This window comes from Brachionichthys hirsutus, chromosome 4, assembly GCF_040956055.1.
Source record: "Brachionichthys hirsutus isolate HB-005 chromosome 4, CSIRO-AGI_Bhir_v1, whole genome shotgun sequence".
NCBI lineage: Eukaryota > Metazoa > Chordata > Actinopteri > Lophiiformes > Brachionichthyidae > Brachionichthys > Brachionichthys hirsutus.
This window is the reverse complement of record NC_090900.1, coordinates 16,489,464-16,498,883: the sequence shown is the minus strand read 5'-3', so window position 1 is coordinate 16,498,883 and position 9,420 is coordinate 16,489,464. Positions and strand designations below refer to the sequence as shown.

The following is a 9,420-nucleotide window of genomic DNA, read 5'->3' as shown; positions in this document are numbered from 1 at the left end:
AACTGGAAATGCAGATTTTTATGATTTTTTATGGCAATTAGCGAGCTCTCCAACCACGAGCCTGGCGCTACGAAGACAACCGACGCTGTGACGTTTCAAAAGTCCAAAAAGTGAAGCAAATCATCATGAATTAAAATCCCGCCTGAAGGTGACGACACAAAGTACGATGACGTGGTTAGAGTAGCCGCCGTGGCGCTAACGCTAATGCGTGAGCGACGACATGGGACTCATTGTGTCCTCACTGGGACGTGTCTGAGACACGAGTCCCTGGACTCATTGTGTCCTCACTGGGACGTGTCTGAGACACGAGTCCCTGGACTCATTGTGTCCTCATTGTGTTTATTTTTAGTCACATGATGGTCCACTCTTCAACGGCAGCGCCGCCATGGAGACAGTCGGTTTGTGCTGCAGCGTCAGGCCTGAAACGGCCCCCTCCAGTCCGTCGGGGTCTCTGGTATATGGCCCGTGCCCGTGCCCGTGCCCGTGCCCGTGCCCACGCCGCCGCCGCTAGCCCGTCTGAAGGGTTACTGCAGCCGCTACAGAGCCCGCCCCTCCCTGGGTTTATGGCCTGTGTAATCATTTTAAGCAAAGAGAGAAGAGCATCCAGTGGAGACAGTAGCAGCCAGAGAGTGGAGGGAGGACAAGTATAGCATGATTGATCGTGGTGAGCGCTGTAGCCGTGTAGCCGTGTAGCCGTGTACCTCGCACCCCCCCTCTGATTACTGCCTGCTCCTGATCGCTCACATCTGTCTTGACTAAAAAGATTCCTGGGATGTCATACTTCTCACTCTTGGGATTAAAATCTGTCAAGGTTGACTTTTCCTAGTAGCGTCCCGCCGCAGCCGCAGCCGCAGCCGCAGCCGCAGCCGCAGCCGCAGCCGCAGCCGCAGCCGCAGCCGCAGCCACAGCCGCAGCCGCAGCCGCCACCGATTCCAGCTCAAGACGCGTCTCCCTCGATGTCTCCCAGCTGGGCAGCAGGTAGATCCACTGCTGTCCCACAAACACGTCGGAGATGCATCAGCTCTCTAATTGTGCATTTAAAACAGTTTATTAGTTTCCCTCCCACACTAACACTTGAAATGATTTAATAACTGCAGGGGGAGTTAACAACACTCATTAACAGACGCAATATATTCTGCATAGTTATACCTTTCAAGCACACAACCGTTGGTGCAATCTGTGGCGGCTGCTGCAGCAGCGCAGTAAAACGGAAGGAAATACGGTCACAGGGTCCTCCGATGCTCGTCTCTAATCAATACATTGATCAGAAATGTACCGATTTGTCTCTGGGGCTGTCCAGAACGGACACTTTCAGGGTTCTTTGCTTTCCTGCTTTTATACTTTCACTCCATTCGAGGAAAACGTTTGACTCCTGACACCAAACCTCTGTCTTTTCAGATTAGTATTAGACATACATTTATGTCTGTTGTCAGGCTCTGAATAAACCACCATCTGTCTGCACAACACCTGATATTTACCTCCACCTCATGTCATCATGTCTGTTTGCTCGGAGCAGATCTGGGATCCGGGATTTACCCCCCTCCTCTTTTATTACATATTCTTCTATATTTTCCCAAATTATGCAAAAACTCCTGAAGCGGTTTCCAGAAAACTTTGTGTCAGAGCGGAACATCGCTGGTGGAGCTCTGCACGGTCCTGACATTGTGGTTTGAGCTATGAACACCGGGAGAAGAGGCCCCATTCCGTGGGTATCAGTTTACTGCACAAAACCAAGAAGCACATTCAACAAATAACAAGCTCCCTGCTCGCTGTAGCCGTAATGAAGATAAAGTGCCTGCGTAGCGGCGACAAATACCAGGAAAAAAACACGAGTAAAGTATCCCAACCAAATGAAAGACAGCTGATAATTGGGTTAGTAATGTCTCTGGCTGCTCCGTCATTTCCTCACATCGCCCCGAGCAGGAGCCGGCGCCGGCTGCAGCGCTCCAGGCCTCCTTCAGCGGGCGCCAGCGCTCTTACACCGCCCTCAGCTCCAGCCCTGACGGAGGAGACGCAGGAAAAGACCAGCACCCTCTTCATGATTTGTGACCCCACTGTGGACAGTGAAGCTGTGAAATCAAGCACCCATAACTTCTCACTTAATCTGCGTTACTCTCATCACAACAGAGCAAGCCACTCTATCAGAAAATGCTAATCTCCTAATTAACAAGCTAATTAGGCAATTACAGCTTTGCAGAAGGATGCCCAAATGAAATATGACACCAGTCGCTTTCGACGGCACCTGTGGGTCTGCAGATGAGAAGCATGATGACAAAGCGCTGTCTCTGCAGTCAGAGGCGATCCTTCCTGCGCCTCGCTCAGCTGCTTGGGAAAATATTGTCATTTTATTTGACCTAATGCACCAAACATGTGGAAATAACTTGTCAGGTGTAATTTATTTCCCTACAAATATATTGATCTGCATGGCTTTCACAGCAATGTGATGGTTGAGATGCAGAAAACAGCGGATAGCACAAAATCCTGGTTGTGTAAACAAGGTTTTGTGAACTGGCAGCGCCACTGTGTCTCACTGTAAGGAGCTGTCACGCAAGGAAATGAATTATGTTGACATGGCTGGAAGCAGCGGTGGATCGGCCTGCTCTGCAATGCAATGAAGAATCATGCACTGCAAGAGAGGAGCGGAGCCGGCGCCGCACCTTTGAGCCCCTCCTGACAGGTATGGAGTGGGACTTGACAGCTCAGTATTTCCATGATAAATGCAGTAGTCCCGGGACTCCCAGTCACTAAACTCAGGAGTGTGTTGCTCCCGTGCGTCAAGGTCAAATCAATGAGCAGAACCACAGAGCTGCTAAAGATCACCTCTGTTTGATTCCACACTTTACAATTTAGTGATGTGCAGTCATGTAAAATCCAAGATCTTTCAGAATTTATCTATATTGTTTGCATCAAATAACCGAATGAATCTACTATGATTAATGGATGTTATTCCTCATTTATGTTCTGATGTCCACCAGGCAGGACAGGTTTATTTAGCTTCAAATAGTCCCCCCCCCGTGTTTGTTTAGCTCACCTGCCTAAATGTTGTTGTATCTGTCCTGGATAAGTTTCTATAAATTGCGTTTAATTTCTGTTCTATTGTAAAATGCAGAACTACTTTTGTGGCAGGTGTAACGCACGAATTTGTTCATGGACACTAACGGGTTAATTAACTCCCTGCCGGAGGTCGGTTGATCGTCTGCGCACCCCAGCCGCGCAGACACGCGCAGAGATGCGGAAGTAGTACAAAGCCTGCGAAAAAACTAAGAGTCAGAAAAAAGAGCTATAAATAAATAATAACGATAAGGGAGACAGGAAAACACGACGTGGAGGATGAATGGAAAGCCTCCAGCGCCGCTTCTGCTCCTGTTCGACCAATCGATCGGTGAGTTGATTAGTCAGTCTGTTAGCTCGCCTGTGCCATTTAGCTGGTTTTGTTTAAACCTAGATTAAGTTACCAAAACCAGTTAGAGTACTTTTACAGTTACTTGTCTTTGAAACTTTTGTTTGAATACTTCAGTGTAATTTGCTTCTGAATAGTCTATTTCTAGGTCTCATTGAAATCACATTTAGTTGTTGTTATTAGCTTGTTGTTATTAGCTTGTTGTTGTTAGCTTGTTGTTGTTAGCTTGTTGTTGTTAGCTTGTTGTTATTAGCTTGTTGTTGTTAGCTTGTTGTCATTAGCTTGTTGTCATTAGCTTGTTGTTATTAGCTTGTTGTCGTTAGCTTGTTGTTGTTAGCGTGTTGTTGTTAGCTTGTTGTCATTAGCTTGTTGCCGTTAGCTTGTTGTCATTAGCTTGTTGTCGTTAGCTTGTTGTCATTAGCTTGTTGTTGTTAGCTTGTTGTTGTTAGCTTGTTGTTATTAGCTTGTTGTTGTTAGCTTGTTGTTATTAGCTTGTTGTTGTTAGCTTGTTGTCATTAGCTTGTTGTTGTTAGCTTGTTGTTGTTAGCTTGTTGTTTTTAGCTTGTTGTTGTTAGCTTGTTGTCATTAGCTTGTTGTCATTAGCTTGTTGTTGTTAGCTTGTTGTTATTAGCTTGTTGTTGTTAGCTTGTTGTTGTTAGCTTGTTGTTGTTAGCTTGTTGTTGTTAGCTTGTTGTCATTAGCTTGTTGTCATTAGCTTGTTGTTGTTAGCTTGTTGTCATTAGCTTGTTGTCATTAGCTTGTTGTTGTTAGCTTTTTGTTGTTAGCTTGTTGTTTTTAGCTTGTTGTTGTTAGCTTGTTGTCATTAGCTTGTTGTCATTAGCTTGTTGTTGTTAGCTTGTTGTTATTAGCTTGTTGTTGTTAGCTTGTTGTTGTTAGCTTGTTGTTGTTAGCTTGTTGTTTTTAGCTTGTTGTTGTTAGCTTGTTGTCATTAGCTTGTTGTCATTAGCTTGTTGTTGTTAGCTTGTTGTTATTAGCTTGTTATTGTGCATAGTAACAGAACTGTACCAGACACTCTATCTTTAGATCAGACTGTGTAAGTCGTTATGCTGTTTTAAATCATGATTTCACATTAATTAGAAGCTAATTTAGCTGATATTATTAAGATAAGGTTACCTAATTTAGCTATGCTAGATTAGCTAGCCTCATGTTAGTAGACCCACTCTTTCTGCTCAGACGTTCACTATTGATTTTCACTTTATTTGTATTTTTTTATCTCTATTAATACAGTGGGGCAACGTAGAGCTGGTGATGAGGACAGGGAGTGCTAACATTCATGATGAGGCGTCACAGGTGAGATTTTAACTGGCTAAGGAAAGATTTATGAGATATTTAAGAGGTACATTTTCACCGCTATTACAGAACTATTATCAGAATACTTTAATCATTCCATAGGGAACTTATATCAGCATCAATGCTCCACTCAAAGTCAGAATTACTAAATTAACAAATTATACTGTTACATATTACAATACGTAATACATACATGGTCTAAATGTCCCATTTTCCTGCGTGTATTTCTTTGTCTCGTGTGCCTGGATGTTAGGCTGCCCCCCCCCCCCGAGCCCCCTCTTTCAGTGTGGCGTTCAGAACAAAGGTTCTGAAGGATTTTACTGCTGCGAGTCTGTAACTTGCAGCGTTTTGTAACGTAAAGGCTGCTGAGGATCAGGAGTACTGACAGGTTCTCTTAACAGGAGAGACGGATGATCGTTGTCCGTCGGCCCCCCTCCTGGCTTAAATCATGGCTACGCCCTCGCTCATTAGGGTAACTAAATGCCACGGCTCCGTTCCGAATCGCAGGCTCATTGCCTTTATCAAACAGTTGGCGTGCTCCATTGAGACACTGAGCCTTGAACTGTGACAGTGCTGTGCTGAAGGCTAGGCTACGCTAAGCTCAAGGTTTCCTACTTCACTGTCCTCCACCATCGTTTTTCCCGGACCCACACCGTAAGAATTGTCCCAGTTCTGGGGTCTCTGGCTTCGTGGCAGCGGAGTCTAACTCCATGCTCACTAAACACTGAAGGAACGCGCTGCTGCTTTCTGACTAGCGCTGAATGATTAGGATATCGGACCTCCGATTAGTTACAGAACAGAGAAACATGGAACAACGTTCGGCCAGAGACTTCCACATTGGTCATTCCTGATGCCAGTGGTTGATCAGAGGCTGTTTGTGAGGACCAAACCCTGCTGCTGTCCAACCAGACTTTAGCCTGGGCTTTATAAAGCGGGCCGTGAACCGAGCGTGTAAATCAATGCCTGGAGAAATAGCATCCATGTTGCTCATCCCAGCTGTGGAAGGAGAACGCCAGACCTTCCATACTGCTCCTGTTGACTTGCGTCATCATCAAGCCTTGATTTGCACCTTGACTCACCTTTTCCTTGCTCTCAACATGTTCTTTGTGTCTGTAAAACAATCAGCTCCGTCCTCGTCTTTCTTTATAAACCCGTGATCTACAGTATATTTGCTGGCTCGCATCGAGCTCAACAACTCGTCTGCTGCCATAGCAACTACGGAGGCGCCGAGCAGCGCCGAGCAGCGCCGCCTGCTTGTGCAATGGATGTCGCTCGTAGCAACGACCAATCAGAAGTTCCAACCTTTTGTCCAAGCCGTGTGAAGATGGAGGGATGGAGTGGGTGGGCTTTCGGCATCATGCATCTGCCAGTAATAGGACGGGCGGGTCGTCGGTCCTCGTCGTTCTGTCCTGTGATTGGTGGAACAGCTTCACCGGCCAATAATATAAACAAGTCTGCTGCTCGAACCGAGGCTCGAACCGACACCAAACTGTATACAACTCTCATTAGCAGCCTGCCTGCGCTGCTGCAGGATTAAAGCGTTTTCATTGCTAGAGTCGTGCACATAGCTGCACGCGCACGCGCAAGGAGCCGCTGCAGGAAAGAGAAAGGAGAGCCCGCCGCGCGTCCATCATTCTAAGCAGCAGCTCTTAACGTTTTGCTTTTCGGTGACACGACTCCAGAGCCCTCCTCCGCGGGGCGGAGCGTGCGTGTTCGTTCCGTTGCGTGTCTCTGGCGCTGAGTGAGCGGCGTTGGCACCGCGTCAATCGGTCACCGCGCTGCCATCACGGCGCGTAAAACACAGGCGGAGGCTGCAGCTCATCAATCCAGCAGCGCCGCGTCCTCATTAGTTTATCCGCGTCTTAAACGACATTTTCAAACTTTTTTTTTACACATTTCATATTTTTATAGTCACGTTTGGACACTTAGCGCCGCGGGAGTCTTTCTGCACATTTATAGTCTTGATTTGTTTTCCACGTTGGATATTCTTTTGCGCTTCACGAGGTGGATTTGGACATTTTTTTTGGAATCCCACGACGAGCGCGAATAAATGATCGATCACCGGGAGCCGCGCGGGACGCGATGGACCGTAAATTCTGACAAAGCTTAAGTGTTGAGAAACGATTCATGTGTTCTTCCGCAAACATTCTGGCGCGTTTTGGCACTTTGGACCGCGCGTAAAGAAGCGAGAACTTGTATTTATTTTTCACAAGCGCGTGAAGAACACGCGCGGCCGCGCACCCCTCCCGTCTGCGGCACATGTTGTAGCCGGCTTCGTCTATGAGTTTTTCAATTTGTGTGGCTCAGTGCACAGACTCTTTAGCGTCCGGCATGGACGACCAAGCCCGGATCATGCAGTCCATCGGCGGGGTCAGTCTGTCTGGCCACTCGGTGCAAGGAGGCATGGCGCTGCCGCCTCCTCACGGGCACGACGGCACGGACGGAGACGGAAGGAAACAAGACATTGGTGACATCCTCCATCAAATAATGACCATAACTGATCAGAGTCTGGACGAGGCGCAAGCAAAGTTGGTTGATTTATATGTTTTATTAACTTAACCCCCCCTAAAAACAGAAACACCTAACGCATCATCCTTGACTTAATTTAATTTAAGTCCCTCATGTGGCTGGAGGGCAGGAAGGGTCACGCTCAGGTGCGTCAGAAAGCAGGAGCAAGGAGGGGAGCAGCTTTTTATTGAAACTCAACATCGAAAAAGTTTCTTAACATTCATTGTAGCTTTAAAACAAACAGGTGTTGAGAAAAATTACATTTCTGTTTGAAGAACCAACCTTTAAATCCGTCTTTATTCTAATTTCTTACTTTGTCTTTATTTGCTTTACACCTGTAAAGACGCAAATGGCACCTTTAGCGAGACCTGGTCTTTAATATTGTGCTCTGATATCTGGTATGTAGTTCATGTGATTTCTCAGTGAATTTATGTCAGTATTATGTCTTGTCTTATACTGAAACAGGAAGCATGGACTGAACTGTCACAGAATGAAACCAGCACTCTTCAGCGTTCTCTGTGAAATCAAAGAAAAGACAGGTAAGAAAAGCATTTGAACGGGAACGGGACGCTTGCTTTCTTACCTCCCAGTGACCTGATGGCGGCCTGCGTCCAGGTTCACATTAATCAGTCGCTGTTTTAAACACGCCATTATGCCACACGGAGCAGTCGGAGGTTTCCTATTCAAGCGTCTTCTGCAGCGCCGGCTGCTCGGATTCAAGTCCACCCTCATTACACTGGACCTGAGCAGGATGGGGAGATCCCAGAGCATCTGATCACCATCAATTCATGGATTTGTTTCCACAAAAGAAAATATTCTCAACCAATAATTGTCTCACGGATGCTGCCAATGTGGACAAGGATCAAATAATGGAATGAAACAACTGATTTAGGAGCAACACATGAAAATATATTCTTGTAGCATAGCGTGCATTTAGTTTTCATAAGTCTGCAGACTTTACACCCATGAAGACCTTTGGTGTGTGTGTGTGTGTGTGTGCACGCTCAATTTCACATGTGAGAAGCAGCTGAAATTACAGGTAATATTTGTATTATATAATGTAATATTTTGAACAATTTAAAAAAGTCACTTCCGAATTACAGCCGCTTTTAACCGCTCATGTTCTGCTTTATATTATATATTCCTGACTTTTCAGATCTTTATACTATATACACACATATATCATATAAAGAAAAGCATGCAAAGACAACGCTGCGTCGTTTAGTGTGACCCCTGTGCAGTTTATAATGAAAGGATCTTGGGAGGGATCCTGAAAGTTTAAGAACTTCCCCGACACAGATGGTGTCCACAGGGGCAGGGGGTCCGTAGTGGGCCCAGGTTCCCCCAGCCCGTTGAGGTAGACCTTGATGTGATGTCGCCGTTGTTTCTGGTCCTGACGCGTTGCACCCAAATTGAATGAATTAATTTACTCTGCAGCTTTATCAGATATGTACCGTAATGTGTTTCTAAATTCTTTAAAGAACTATGGAGGCTTACATTTTTCATTAATCCGCCAGCAGCTCGACAGAAATATGGAATTTAGATCTGTAATGTTTGACCCATGAAAATGCCAAACATGCCAGTCCTTTAGTATATTTGCTTTAGTGTAATTTATATAGATCAAATATGGAGTTACAGCTTGGTCAGAGTCGAGTCACCGTTCTTCCTGAAATCACGGTTGCTTTTGAAATGTAAAAAATGACCAGGCAAAGATGAAAGGACTATTTGTCTTTCTTGCATCTGCCCTGGAGCCGCTTCACCTCTACTTCCACATGAGAGCAGCAATAAAGAGGCAGCTGGAGGCGGCGAGCGGTTCAGAGCCAGTCGGGGTCGGGTTCGGCTGTCAGAACGTCAGGACAGGACAAGTCAATGAAAACGACAAACGTGTGTGTGAGAGGCAGGAGAGGGAGAACCGGTGTGTGCACGAGCTCTATCCAGAGCTCAGCTGGCCCGGTGGCCTTGTTGACCGGCCTGTTTATCCAGCACACCGAGAGCCTTTCTCCGGCTGCTTCAGCATCACTCTTCCTCCTTGTATCCGGCCGGACAGCACCGGCGCCGCCGTCTTTTACACGGAAAACGACTTTTAATAATAAATCTGAAAGCGATCCAAGGACCTCGGGAGTAATTACTGCGCATGCTGCTTCAGGGTGAGACTTCAGGCTTCTCCCAGCTCTCTTATTGAACAGCCTAATGCCCTAGAA

The 9,420-nt window shown here is 46.3% G+C and overlaps 1 long non-coding RNA gene across 1 annotated transcript; it reads left to right on the top strand.

The window, feature by feature from the left end:
* The first annotated feature begins 3,253 nt into the window (after positions 1-3,253).
* On the top strand, positions 3,254-7,758 carry LOC137892966 (uncharacterized). Its single transcript, XR_011105437.1, has 3 exons — positions 3,254-3,382; positions 4,649-4,711; positions 7,685-7,758. It is a non-coding gene; the product is annotated as an uncharacterized lncRNA (long non-coding RNA).
* The last annotated feature ends 1,662 nt before the right edge of the window (positions 7,759-9,420 follow it).